The sequence below is a fragment of the Phyllopteryx taeniolatus genome, chromosome 10 (genome assembly GCF_024500385.1).
Source record: "Phyllopteryx taeniolatus isolate TA_2022b chromosome 10, UOR_Ptae_1.2, whole genome shotgun sequence".
NCBI lineage: Eukaryota > Metazoa > Chordata > Actinopteri > Syngnathiformes > Syngnathidae > Phyllopteryx > Phyllopteryx taeniolatus.
Window position 1 is genome coordinate 23630096 of NC_084511.1, and position 15342 is coordinate 23645437.

Sequence of the window (15342 nt, forward strand, 5' to 3'; positions counted from 1 at the left end):
AAAACGAGAGGGGGAGGGGCTGAGTCACTTTGCCTAAATTGATGACTCAAAAAAAAAAAAAAAAGGTTGAGTTGAATTGAAATCTGAGACTCACCTGCATTTTTCAATTCCGACTTTGAAAACTTCCCTAAACCAAAGTAAGCCTTTGTTGGGGCAAGGATGAAACAAACCAAACTGTTGGATCTTGATTTGTCATTATCACCATAACTGCACAAAAAAAAAAAAAAAAAAAAACAAGTCTCACAAAACCAAGACCAACCAACCCTTTAGATTTGATGTAGAAACACACTTGCGGTGCGTATAAAAGCTAAAATAAGACTTTAATCAATCTTTGTGAAAGGTAGCAAACATCCAAGGACTTGCCATGCCATGGTTGATTATTTAAGAGCGGTGGTGTTGGTTGCTTGGGATAGATGAAGATTTGTCCATTTCGGGGAACGTTTGGAAAAGAGATGAGGAGGGGGCGGCGGGCGTATTGGCTAGGAGTTGGCGGGGGGCCGGACTAAATGAAAGACAAATGCGAGCAGTGCCCACTCAGCTATTTTCCCAGTCAAGATCAAAGGCGTGCCGGACCGGCCGCTCCACGGGAAACTTGAGATGGGTCCTGCCTTTGTTTGCTGTTGCTAGGCGACCGGCGCGAGGCTGAAAGTGTTTGCAGTGGGGTACCAACATCAAAACCATTTCCAATATAAATTTTCGAGACAGCCGCTTCTTCGTGTCCTCGGCTCTTCATTTAGTAAACGGGGAAGAAAGTGACGACCGCCGATTGGTCTTTCTTTTAGGCATGGAATCGTCAATGGAGTCGATCCAGAACGCCTTCTAAACACACCACCTTGCGCAAACTAAATACAAGCATCGTGAAATGAGATTAGCACATTTTCCGTCCTCGTGGCGCAACAACGAGGGGGATGAAGGAGGGGAGGGGGGGTTGGACTGAAACTTAAATATAGCTTGATGTATTTATAAGCTGTGGTTCTTGCTTCCCGGTGAAGCTAATTAGGACGCTGTTATCTATTAATGGGCCTCATGATAGTAACGGTGGCTAGACATGTGTCACAGAGAGCTCATTACATATCATTAGTTCAACACTCCAATAATGTCTACACCTGCTGAGCATAAGATAATGACTTGGCCCCCCTGATATTTGCAGGACGATTGTCTTGCAAGCCAAGCACCACCAGGAGGGCGGAGAGCTGCATGAAAACGGATAAAGCTCCACAATGTGAAACACGCCGCCTTCTATTTGCTGCAATTTACGGCGGGTAAACCGAGCAGCGTTTTGGCCCGCTTTGGACCACGCAACTCAAATAAACCGGCGTTACAAGCTTGTTACTAACCAACACTCGTTATCTTCTGCTCGTAGCATCCTATAGGACGGCGATAAGAAATGGCTAATATTGACGGAAGCTTACGTTCCAACAATAGTCCTGCTATTCCTGTCCGCTTGTTGGCTGCTGCGGAAGTCTACAAACGCACTACGACAGCCTGTAGAGCAGTTCCAGTTACACGAACATTTAGCCCCCATTTTTCGACAAATGTCATTGAAATGCACCATTTACTTTTCTACAGGTTGGATCAGGTTAGTGAGGACCAAGTCCCAACCCCCCCCCCCCCACACACACACACACACACACACACACAGTGCAAATACAGTGGTGACTTGTCTCATAAGCCTGTGAGCAGCGTTGGCAAGATGACTTTGGAATTGTAGTTGGTTACAATTACAAGTGAGCCTTTTGAACATGTAATAATAGTCTAACTATTTTGCAATTACTTTCTCATTTGTTTACATTTGGATTATTGTTCTTAATTTTGAAACAATGCATCAACAGGACCCTTAGATGTAAAAAGTGGATTAAAACCATAGATCATTATTTTGCAATTAAACCAAAATGTTTTTTACATAAATAATAAACTGACAACAAAACATGATGAAATGCAAATATATAATAACAAATGTGTTTGTTGTATGATAATTGTATAGCATGTGGAAAACCAACAGACCATGGTGACCTAAAGAGAAATGTGCACAATTTATAAACAATATCGCATCATATGACAACTCAGATAAGTGATGTTTCATTTTTTAAAAAATCCAAAATTATGAAGAAAAATTGTCAATCTTTAATGTGCTCAAAAGTGTAACCACAAGTCTAAATTTTTCCAAAATCTCAGACAAACTAATAGATTGCACCACAAGGTGCTTCGAGGTCAAATTGGGAAAATTATGTCATGTTTGAGACTATGGCAGAATGGCACATGACCAGAGAGAGCCAATCACAAGCGGTGGCTTTAGAAGGCGGAAGAGATTCATTCATTCATTCATCTTCCATTCCATCTTGTGCTCACATCTCAAATTGTTGCTCGCAAGTCAAAGCAAAAATCACAGAAAACTTTTACTGATTTTTCAGTCATCTGTATTTTACGTGAATGGTTATTTTTTCTGATGACTTTTTAGTTACTCTATACATTTGAAAATCTATATTCCTACTTTCTGCTCCTTATTTTGTCAAAATAGGCTTGTTACTTTTTTACAGTGTAAAAAAAGATGTACATAGAGAGAGGTAGAGTCAACTACGGTTGCGATCTTGAGAGAGATCTCAGTGTCTTACAAGGCAGAGAAAACAGGGAGAACAGCGACATGGAGGAACTTGAACCGGGAGCGCTGACGATGATGACGCAACAGATTCAGAGAGGCACGCTATCCCTCATTCACAGCTTTATTTTTTTTTTAAAGATAATTATTTCATTGTCTGCCCCAAGAATGATTCTTGGCCAATGTGTTGCATCTTGTGCCAGTCTAAAAAAAAAAAAAAAAAAAAGCACCAACTTTCGCCATTCAAAAATTCTGTCTAATCTGAAAAAAAAAACCACATACAGGTAAGGTGTATTTTTTCAGTGGTTATTATCAGCTAATTGAGCTAATTTGTGTTATTCATTTGATTTCAGGCAATTTATATTTTGGCAGTTTTGAATAAAAAAAACTCACTTAAGAGAGGCTCTGGACTGGACTAAATGAATTGGCTGCCAATTAAAAAAAAAAAAAAAAAAAAAGGCTGGTTTTCAAGTTGAAACTGATCGTTTGCTCAAGGGAAAAAAAACAATACATGCAAACAAGATTACGAATTATGCTGCTATTCCACTTATGTAATGAGCATTTTACTTTTGACTGAGATGCCTGCAGCTGTTTTGTGAATGAAATAAACATAACCCAAATTAAATGCATAAGGAAATGCATTTTTTATGAACGCTGGCTGACAAATTGGCAATTTAAAAAGTAAACAATGTTGATTCCCTATTATTTTTGAATGAAATCATTTATTTATCATTGACAATTTGGGATATTTGAGTGTTGGTGACAGCGCCCCCTCCAGAATATGCCTGATTTAAATTGCATTCATTTATAGAATTGAGCACATGGCACAGAGGCAGAATGTTGACATGCTGGCAGCCAACAGCATGTGTACAATGTGTACATTTCTATACATTCCGCGGCGAATATGACGCCGAGCTCTTGGAACGCTCAAAGTGCAATCGCCACAAAGTGACCTTTGTGTCTGGAACGCCGAAGATTAGAATGGTGCTGTGCCTGCCTTGTGTTTTCACTACTGGAGCCAACTGGCACAGCGCGGGCGTCCTCTCCCCACAGCTCCCAGTCTGCCGTGATGACAATGGCAACATGTGAAAACGACAAAAAAAAAAAAAAAACGCTCGCGGGCCAGGAGAGTTTTCTGCAGGAAGCAACACAACTGGTCCGTTGCTACTCTAAGAAAAATTGTTGTCTAAGAAGTGACACTGACAGGACTTTAGACTACATGTCAGCTTTTTGCTACACACTGACTTGATTTTAGAGGTGCTGGAAGTGCAAAGAAAAAGAGTGTTAGGGAAGATTCCACATGTTTATCCTCTGACGTACTGACTGCATTTCCTTCAAACTTCTACCAGCCAAAAAATGGCGTACATTTAAGTTTGCCATCAGCCAGTCTGCCGTGCCTTCATTTAAACTGCTCGATAATAGTCAGTGTGTGTGTGTGTGTGTGTGTGTGTGTGTGTGCGTGTGACTGATGAGTCAAAATAACAGTGATTGAACATCTCAGCTTTTGGCTGCTGTTGTCTTGATGTCTTTGGACCCGCCCCCTTTTGTGACATCATCAGGAGCCCGGAGCGTGCCGCTGCCCCAAAATAAAATACTTTACCACAGCAATTCTTTGTCTTGCAATGACTCACGGATGGAGAGTACTGAGTTGCATTTAGGTTGTGACAAAAAAAAAAATAATAATAAATCATATAAACAAAGCAGCAGCAACAGACTTTGGCATGTTTGAAATGTGTGGTTTCAGAAGAGTGTATGCAACTAGCGGTATCCCTTCAGATTAATCAGTACACAAGAAGTAGCTCTCAGTTTGAAAACGGTTGATGACTCCTGACCTAGACTAAACATTCTCTTTGTAAAAACAAGAGTTTATTTTTTTATTTATTATTATTATGATGGTGCTGGCCCTGCTGGTGTACCTAATGTTGTGCCAGTGAGTGGCGGAAACATCACAGACTCGCCACCAACAGGCCACTTTTTCTCCCGAAGAATTCTGTTTTAAAATGATCAGAAAAAGTCAAATCTATTCTTAGATTGCCTTTCCCCCTTAGTGTGATATATTTAATAAATGATCAAGAGTAGAGCTTATGAATAATGCGGTGCCATCACTAAGTGTACATACTGTAACTTGTATAATATACAATAAAATTACACTAAAAGAGCTTTGAGGAGGGGGCAAAAAGAGGAATGTATAGCATTCCATACATGTGCTTAATAATGTAACATACATTACATATTATTAGCGGCTCGTTTACTATGATCATTGTATAATTCAAGAGTTAAACAAAATTGGCCTCCGCGGGCGACGGTAGCTTAAAAAAACACAGCAACGTCTGACCTCTGCGCTGCTGTTGACTGCTGCCTGAACCCTCAACAGCCCCACTGAGACAATAAAATGGCCGAGTGGCTATTGAACGCAACAAGCAGGAAGGCAGACGCTTTACGGCGAACCCGGTGTGAAAGAAACCCGCAGATTGAGGAACAGTAAACATTGGAATTCTCTCGGCCCGAGGTCAAGCGGCCGAGTTACCTCTCTGGGCTCTCCCATGAGGGCGCCCGCAGGGGGAGAGCCCGAGGAGCACGGAACAGTTGTGGCCCTTCAGATGAAAACAAAAGAGCCGTCATGGTGAATCACAGACCTCGGACAATAATTACTAACTTGATTTACACCAGGAATGCCTTTAGTTGGGGGCGGGGGACATTATAGTTCGTCTATTCACTTTGTACCATTGTTCCACACGATAGATAGATAGATAGATAGATAGATAGATAGATAGATAGATAGATAGATAGATAGATAGATAGATAGATAGATAGATAGATAGATAGATAGATAGATAGATAGATAGATAGATAGATAGATAGATAGAGAGCTAATTTTCATGAATTATTCCTTTTGACAGTCCCAGTGTGAATGTGATTAGTCGTTCCGTCAGTGTACATGTCTTGCAACTGAGTCGTGACCACTCCCGGGTGTAATCCAACTTTCGTCCGAAGTTGGCTAGGATAGGCTCCAGTTCGTCATGATCCTGAACAGGATAAGCGGTCAGTGTAGAAAATGGATAGATAGTTATTGTATTTAGGTTGTTATTTTTTGTTTTGTTGGATTTATTTTGGTGTGGTATGTGAAAAGTGACCCGGTATATTTTTAGTGTCACCGAAGTCTTTACGAAAACATTTCTTAAACAGACAACACTAATGGGGATGACTTATTTTTAATTATCAGGAGGACTGTGTTCGTTGGTTTGTTGTGGTTGAAGCCACCGATGCTTACGTTGAAATATGAAGATTTACTTTCATTTTCCCATCCATGTAAGAAAGAACATGAGAACATGTAACATTTGTTTCAATAAACTTGTAATAGGAATAAAAATTTTGTTACCAATTTTTAATGCCTGATTACGTTGTACCCACTCTGTATGTAGTTATGTATTCAGGTTGTTAATTTTCGTTCATGATTTATTTTATTTTTTTGTGAAACCTGCTAAGATTAGAACACAGGTACAGTAGAATTAGTCATGTGTTAAAAAAAAAAAAAAAAAAAAAAAAGGATACAAGAAAGTGGGTTAAGGCAGCCATATAGCATTTATGTTATTCCAGAATCCCGACATGACTTTTTTTTTTATTTTATTTTATTTTTTTAACATCATGTGAGCGTATTCTCACATGTAAACTCTTGATTAATCCAACAAGCAACATAGGAGCCATCGGTGCATTATACTACATGACAAGTTTAAAAGTCTTGATCTTTTCAAAGTGTTGTAGGAGATGATTTGCTAGGCCCTTTTCATGTTGACAGTATTAAAAAGCATAAAGGAAAGCGGGTAAGGGGAGGTGGGGTAGCTAGCTAGGCTGACGTCACGGGCCGGGAGTCACCCACCGTGCGTTCGGCGTCGCCAAGTAAAGACTTATCCGCAAAGGAGTTGGGGCGCACAATGCGTGCGGACAGGGCGTGAAAGTACTATCATCATCAGCTCTGAATGCAAGAAAGAAAACATATCTGCCACAAAAAAAGGGAGGCTCATTCCAATTCAGCTGCGTTGTTAGGACAACGAGAACCATCCCTCAGATGATTAGTTCCACTTCAAAAGAATTTACTTTCCGCGGTGGAAACGTCCCCCTTTTGTATCCTTACACAGGGGTTTATCAGGCCCAAAGACGAATCGTATGTCTAGTCAGCCTGTTTATTATTCCTTCTGTTCACACTACAATTGTATTAAATAAATAGAGCAACGCTAACAAAGGCCTATTAGCCCATAAACATGTCCTTGCACACACAAAAAGAGGCAAAATCAGTCTGTGCTAAACAATTTAGGTGACTGTGAAGGCGAAATAAAACACACCTCTTAGGCTCAGAATGTCCTGACACTGACACCATGACACAAGCATGTTGTGTTGCGCCATGTTTTGTCTTACCGTCGTTTGTCATGCGTGTTGCCAAGAAGCGGCAAGGCCAGGGACTTTTTGGATGACTTTTCCTCCCAAAAACGATCAACCAAGCGTCCTTGTTTGTCTCTGTAAGACAGCGAATGTGTGTCTTTGGTTAAAAAAAATAATATTAATAATAATATTAATAATCCAAACTATCATTCCAAACATAAATAAACACAGAGTTTCCTGTCAGGAACCACCAACGTGGATTATTCTCACACGATTAAACTCGCGTTTGGTGCCAATTAAGTCATTATGATTGCTATCAGGTGATTAAAAGCAGATCAGAAGCAGTTGGAGAGAATACATTGATTGTCTGCAAGAGACTCGATTTGAATGCAAAACACAAAGCTCAGCTGCTTGTTCACAAAAACAACACGCAAAAACAAAACAACACGGAAAAGGAGGCACGAGAAGGGGGGAAGAAAAGGGAGTGGAATCAAACGCAACTGCTTAAAAGTGACATTGACTTTGCTTTGATTGCATGCTTATTTACGAGCTATAGCACCAACATATCTGTTAGTATAAATACATGTTTAGAAACTATATTGATGCACGTGTTTTGCATTTAGAGTCACACTATTAAATACATGATACAATTAAGCCATAGTAATCCTACACGGGATGGGCTCTTTTAAAGGGCAGATCCAATCACTTTGACTCAGGTGTCCCGTTTTAATATGCTAGTAATGTGATTTCCAGAAGGTAATATGTGGGTTTGGCTTGCACTCCATGACATTGAAATGTGTTCATAATTTAATCTAAAGCCAATCTACTAAATGGACTGCTAGTTTCACTTTGCTGTACCAAATAAACAGCATGCTCAAATTGTATAATGCACTGGAATTCATAGAGAACTTATCTTTGAGATTTTTATTTGTCCCACATTTCGCAAAGGAACAGCACATATCAATGAACAGCAGTGTGTATAAAATACATGAGTAAGCAGGGTTGCTTGTTTACAACCGTTGACCCTTAGTAGCTAACATTCAAATACATAGTCAACCCATTATTAAAAGCTAAAACATGCCGTATAGTAAGTATGCTTAAGAAAAGTCAAATATAATGTTTAACCTGCAATTGGCAGAATGCGTCACTAGTAGTGTAATGGTCAGTAGTACTCACATTTTGTACGTTTTCTTACCATGATCTCAAGGGCGTAAGTTAAACAAACTGACACCTGATGACAGAGCTCTAGACTGCCCCTAAATGGTTGCATTTTTCAAATACTCACGCATATGCAACCAATAAATTGGCCTTTTTATTATTATTATGAATATCAAATAGCAAATGTTTTGTTGCAGACAAATTTCAGTTCCACACTTCAGCCCAGTCGTTGGCGATAATGCACAAATGAGCTGGTTTGCCAACTGACATTACCTCGAAAAGAAGAAGAAAGGAGACAACTGAAGACTGCGATTGGCTAATGTGTCAAAAGAGGCAGGTCTTGGGGCAAACTCACGAATCTACAGGTTTCACATAACTCTTGTAAACTAACAATGGCGAAGAGGACTATCACTGCTTACTTTCTCCTACTTATTCAACAGAGATGTTGGCATGTGCCAGTGATTTCTGTAATTCTTCAGCTGACACTCCAGGGTTCTTTTTTACCTCATTGAACATTCTGCGCTCTGCTCTTGCAGTCATATTTACAGGATGGCCACTTCTTGGAAGAGAAGCAACAGGGCTGAACTTTCTCCATTTATAGACAATTTGTCTAACCGTGGACTGATGAACAAGACTTTTAGAGGAACTTTTGATACCTTTTCCAGCTTTGTACAAGTTTAAATATAAAGTCCTGACCTCGACCCAATTAAGATATTACATCCCAGGACTCTTGCTGAACTGCAACAGCTTTGTAAAGATTGTAATTTACTTTTTCCTCCCTGTCCTGTGAATGTTTACATGTTACTTTCAATAAAAATATGAAAAGATACACTGTAATTTTTTTTGTATGGTATTAGTGTAAGCTGACACTGTTTATTGTTGTAATTTACATGAAGATCAGACATTTGATGACCAATTTATGCCAATATTTAATTCAAACAGGCTCACATATTTTTTTCCTCCCACTGTATTTAAAATGTAAGAGAGAGAGAGAGAGAGACATAGGAAATATTTACTTTGCAAGTCGATTTGCAGTGTGTACTCTGAAATTGTCTGCTTGTGTCCCTATAATTCTAATGTATAATTGTACATGAGTTGACAATGAGTTGCTCTGAGAGGATTTTCATATTATGGTAATATTTATGCTGTTACTTTACAAACAATTGTAGTTGCAGTTATTCATGAAGCACACATTTATACTTGCCAATCAAATCCACTGTGTTCCACACAATACAGTAGATGCACATTCCGGAAAGAGATCTCAGCATGACTAAATGTCACCAAGTGAACTTTGCATGATGCAAATCGGCCTCCTGTTGCCTCTTTTCCAGCTACAGGTCAAATTAAAGCTTTCTTCTTGTCTGTACCAAAACTCCACTGCTACGTAATTTCGTCAAAAACTATTATCCAGCTGCAAATATACAGCACGCTGGATGTTGTCGTTTGACCACATGGCTTTTTTTTTTTTTTTTTGGTCAACGGTCTTACATTATGTGGAAATATACAAACTTCTAGTCTTGGGTACCCCTCAAAAAAAAAAAAGGATAAAAAATGTATCCACACTTTTTATTCTTTAAGTGACTACTCCACAACAACTCATTGCTTCTTTCATCTGGCAAATTAAAAGCTGTTTTTACGAGGTAATGCAAAACTATTTAACCGATTTCTGATATCTCAAGATTTGTTCACATGTTACTTAATTTCTCAGTAAATAATGCATCAATCTTAATGGCAAAAATTGGGCTAATGCGAGAAGCGGAAGATGTCCAATTTGGTGCTGATCCAAATTCAGATCGTGTGGTCTTTGAAGCTCTTCGCTCTAATACTTAGTGCCATTGTAGTTTCCTTGATAGTTCTAGATTACAGTACAGTACATTTGTCGAGTACAGCATCTTTTAGGTACAATACATTTGCATCTACAGGCATTTAATAAGGTACATTTTTTTATTTAATTTTGATGCTAAATGCATTTTAATTAAATCATTCTTTAAGTACAGTTTTATTTTCCTATATACAAGTGCTGTGTAAATCCTCAAACTGAGCATAATGTGACAGTGGCTAACAATAATATTAAATACAGTGGTGCCTTGAGATAAGAGTTGAATTAGTTCTGTGATGCTCATAACCCAAAAGACTTGTATCTCAAATCATCATTCACCAGGTAAATGAATGGAAATGCCATTAGTCCGTTCAAGCCTTCCCAAAAAAAAAAAATATTCGTGTTAGTTCATTCAAGAAGTAACATTTTACAATATTGTATTTTATAAAAACATGCAGTAGTGACAAATAAATAGAACATAAAGAAATTAAATAGGTTTTGCCACATTTTCTTTTGCTTCAATTCAATGGACATTGTGCTGCTTTCATGTGTGTATAATACAGACATACGGGTCCACATGGAGACGCTCGCTCCTCATTAAGCGGCAGTTATATTAGTCATTCCTCTCAGAGGATAAAGAATATAGGCCTGTGAGTATCGTTATATTGTCTGTCTTCATGTGTTGCTCCACTGTCTTGTTTGGGACACCAATGCAATTAATTAGCCCATCTATGGCGTTTTTCATTTTTTGTTAGCATTAAGCTAAAGTGATGACTCTAAAGCAAAGCGATGTGGTTGCTTTAAATACACGACATGTAATTCCCTTTATTTTTATGTTTAGTTTGATAGTAAACGTCAAATGGGAGTGTCAAACAACTTGAAGCTTCTTTATTTGAAGTATTGCTCACTTTCTGGCGGTAAGATGGACGACTGATTAGGACAGTTCAAATTAAGGCTCCGGCCTTCCTGTGTGGAGTTTGCATGTTCGCCTGCGTGGGTTTTCTCCGGGCACTCTGGATTCCTCCCACATTCTAAAAACATGCACGGTAGGTTAATTGACTCTAAATTGTCCGTAGGTGTGAAGGCTCGCTTGTCTCTTTGTGCCTTGCGATTGGCTGGCCTAAATTCAGCTGGGATAGGCTGTAGCACACCTGCGACCCTAGTGAGGATTAGCAGATGGACGGATGTTCACTATCTGCCAAACTGCTGCTTGTTGTGAAGTGAGTTGCGTTGAGTTCACTGCCATCATACAGCACTCGTATCTCAAATTTCTGCTCACAACTCATCGCAAAAGAAATCACCTAAACAATGTCTTGTACGTTGAATAACTCATAAATCTGGTCACTCTCGTCTCAAGAGACCACTATATACTTTCCAGGAATAAAATCACATTTTTAATGAACACTTGGGACTACTACACTACTATCTTTTAATGTTGGTGCCCACTTGGAGAGCCAAATATTTTTTAAGGTGGTACTGGGTTGAAGTTGAAGAATCACTGCCCTAAAGCATGAGTGCAGGAGAAAAGAAAAGCTTCCAGCTGCCCATATTTTTTAATCTGTAGCTACTGAGGCGCACGTGTGTGAGCGCGGGTGCAATTTTAGCTGTTAAAATGGTGCTAAAGATCAATAGGATGTTGTCGTTAGAGAGGGAAACACGAGTTGAGGTGGCATCGCAGGTTGTCACGTGTGATGTTTGCGCTAAAGAGGCGCCTGTAAACAGTCAGCAGCTGCACGCCGGCTGATGAAACGGCTCGGGCCCGCATGAGGTAATAATCCCGGCCTGATTCAAATGAGATGCTATTCTCCTACTCTGGGAATTCAGCAGCGGCACCAAAGCAGAGGAGGAGGAGGATGTGCACCTCAAATGCGACTATTAATAGAGCCTCCACTCTCTTAACTTGGAATCTATATTATTATGCGCCTTAAAAATGAGATCAACTATATGGGTCAGTGGGATTTTCTCCAAGAGTGGAGGGAGGGGTGGGAGGGGATAGATGCTCATTGCTGACAACAGATCTGAAGGAATTGAGCAAAATTATATGAAAATTATTTGAGCAGCGCTTTAATTAACAGACCTGTTTTGAACCGATAGAAAGGGAGCCCGCGTCCGCGCCGACGCTTGTGAGGGGATGGCATGCCTCATTATTTTGCCCGACTCCTCGATTGTCTAAATAGGCTTCATCGTATAAATAAAAGCACGAGTGACGAGAATGTTCAAAGGAAAATTTATTTGGGAACGTCGAAAATGATCAAAGAGAGTCGTCTCTCGTAACCTCCCTGGTCCGCGAGGGCCTTGACACATGGGCACTTCAATCCTTACACACTGGGTTTCATTTTTAACACTCAAACTCCAACAAGCAAACAGCTACTCCACCCTCAACATCTGTCTCTCGCTCTCTCTCGGGGGACCACAACACAAACGTATTAAACTCCTCACTGCACAGGCTTGCCCGCAAATGACTGCAGTTATTAGCAGTGGGAGGAAACAAAAAAAAAAAAAAAAAAAAAAAAAAAAACAGCCGCAGTTGTCATAAGATATGATCAAATGCAATGTAATTACACAACATTAGATACACTTGCACAATCTAATGAAATCTCATACAGCAGCCACAATTGAACCATTAAATGGATCACTTTCACCTTAGATTGGGTATTAGTTTTACAATTTATGTTTTTTATAGTTTATTAGTGAGGTTGCAGTTTCCAGTGAAGCAACATATTGCTTTCATATTTTAGCGACTAATGTACACGCTGTACAACATTAGCACATGCTACAATAATACACATATGGCTCATTAATAGCTCTCTGACAATGTCAATGCTGTTAACTGTATATTGGATCTCATTTGATTATGCACGTGTACCAAATGAAGTGGCCAATGAGACTGTATTAGATGATGCAAATGATCAGCGCTGAATTTTTTTTTGGGGGGGAGGGGATGATTAAGACTATCATGGCCTGTGGCGTCAGTTCCCCACGTTGCACAGGGCTTAAAACTAACTAAACTCATATCTTAATGTACACACCTTATAAAGCATGCCTCTGCACTTTTGTAACTTATTTGGAATTATTCATGCAACTTTCGACGCAGTGAATTAGGTACAGTACATTTAAATCTGCAGAAATATTACGCAAAGTTAGTAAATACTGTATGTATCTCATCAATGTTTCCATATCTTTAGGAATTGTAGCTTTTAGAGAAATTCACATGAAGACTATCTGAATTACATAATTGATGGTATTGCTAAACAGTAGAGGTGGGGGACCCGAGTCACATGACGTGACTCGTTTCAGCCTTACGTTTGTAAGTGCCAGGTTTTAGGACTCAGGACTTGCTGAGCTAAAACTTATGAAAGACTCTGCTTGACTTTGACTTGGTATTCATGAGAATGGACCTGAACTACGAGTTGACAAGCCTTTCCTATTTACATTTGAAACATCTGCATTTTCAAGCTCGTGGGTCATTTGTTTTGTCTTTGAAAGAAATGTGTTGGGTTTTTTTTGTACATTGCACACAAACCTGGCAAGCACGCGGTAGGTATGCTTTTATGCAGCGTGCAGCGGTCACGTCATGAAACACGTATTATGGCGGGAGCTCCGAAAATTGTTACATTTGGTTTCAAGGATTATATTTCTGATTGAATTGGAGAAAAGAGAATGGCAACATGCACTGACAAGTAAACTACATTAAGGTTTAAGTTACTAAGAGTTACTGTGCTATAGCAATGAGTAATGTGCTCTACCAATGAGCGACGTAGTATTTTAAGCATTAGTATTAGAGTATTTTTGTTAATTAAATTTAAATTTAATTTAATTAATTTTTTTTTTTTTAAAACTACTTTTACTCCATTACACTGAGCTACAGTCAGCTCGCCACTTTTAATTTTACTCATATATTTGGTTTGTCTGATGGTGCTGTCACATGACTCTGTTTCACCAATCCACCGGAACTACGAGGAATGTTTGACTCCATTTAACCAATGAAACGGACCCGGCCAGTCACATGACCGCACTCAAATTCTCCACGACCTCACACAGAAGCGAGTTTTCAATGTGACAAATTTTCATGAAAATGTAAAAATAACAGAGAAATGAACGGCTATGTAATCTCTGCCTTGTGAGCCTATTTTGCTGTTCCATCCATCCATCCATTTTCTGAGCCGCTTCTCCTCACTAGGGTCGCGGGCGTGCTGGAGCCTATCCCAGCTGTCATCGGGCAGGAGGCAGGGTACACCCTGAACTGGTTGCCAGCCAATCGCAGAGCACATACAAACAAACAACCAACTAACCATTCGCACTCACATTCACACCTACGGGCAATTTAGAATCTAATGCATGTTTTGGGGATGTGGGAGGAAACCGGAGTGCCCGGAGAAAACCCACGCAGGCACGGGGAGAACATGCAAACTCCACACAGGCGGGACCAGGGATTGAACCCAGGTCCTCAGAACTGTGAGGCTGACGGTCTAACCAGCCGGCCACCGTGCCGCCTATTTTGCTGTTCCATGAGTGTAAACAAATAAAGCTCATTCAAGGCAGAATTTGCCTCAATTCATGTTATTTTATAAAGATTACATTTATTGTTGCAGTTAACATGATATTGTAGGCCAATATATGCCTTTTATTAGAATTTTTTTGTAATTGACGTTCATGCTTTAATTAAAAAAAAATAAAAGCAGATTTTTCTCCCCAGTTACTCAGTTTTTTCACTGAATACTTAATCTTACTCAAGTAATTATTTGGAGGCCTACTGTTGACTTTTATTTGAGTCATGTAATTGAAAGTAACAGTCCTCTTGAGTACAATTTGCGGCGGGTCTACCCACCTTTAGCCAGTACTTGGGTTAAGCAACTCATCAGTCAGGTTTAATTTATTTAAAATATTTTGTTAATATAGTCAGCCAGAGCTGTGAGGAATGCAAAGTCATCAATGTGCTTTCACCATCGTTCCTGTCATATTGTGGTGCGTGTATGTGTTTGCACATTAAGGACAAAAGTCCTGTTTTTGTTTTAATTCCTCGTTTTAAAAAAGACCATTCAAGCAACAAGTGTTTCCTTATGTTTTTGAGAAAGCTGCAGCTGGCTAGTAGTGTGGACTGAAAGAGTGGCAACAATGGGGAACCGAAATGCCAGAATGTTTAGGCTCAGCAACATACAATAAATTTGTATTTTTTTTAAAGCACTAGTTCATTTTTGAACAGTGAACTGAGCTCAAAATTTGAATAATGAACTATGAACTGAACTAGTTCATTTTTGGAAAGGTGAATTGAACTTTGAACTAGTTCGTGTAAAAAAGAAGAACTTTCCCAACACTTCTTATACTGTAAGTCTGACTTGAGTCCCCTACTCTGTCGCTCACTACCAGCATGCCTCTCTGACACATACCCATT

At 39.5% G+C, this 15342-nt stretch overlaps 1 long non-coding RNA gene across 2 annotated transcripts in view; it reads right to left on the minus strand.

Annotated features, from left to right (window-relative positions):
* The window catches only part of LOC133484992 (uncharacterized), a 167664-nt gene that overhangs the window by 68571 nt on the left and 83751 nt on the right, over positions 1-15342 (minus strand). For both annotated transcript variants that reach the window (XR_009790570.1, XR_009790571.1), the window contains exon 2: positions 7010-7108. This is a non-coding gene — a long non-coding RNA (uncharacterized LOC133484992). The remainder of the gene's footprint in view (positions 1-7009; positions 7109-15342) is intronic.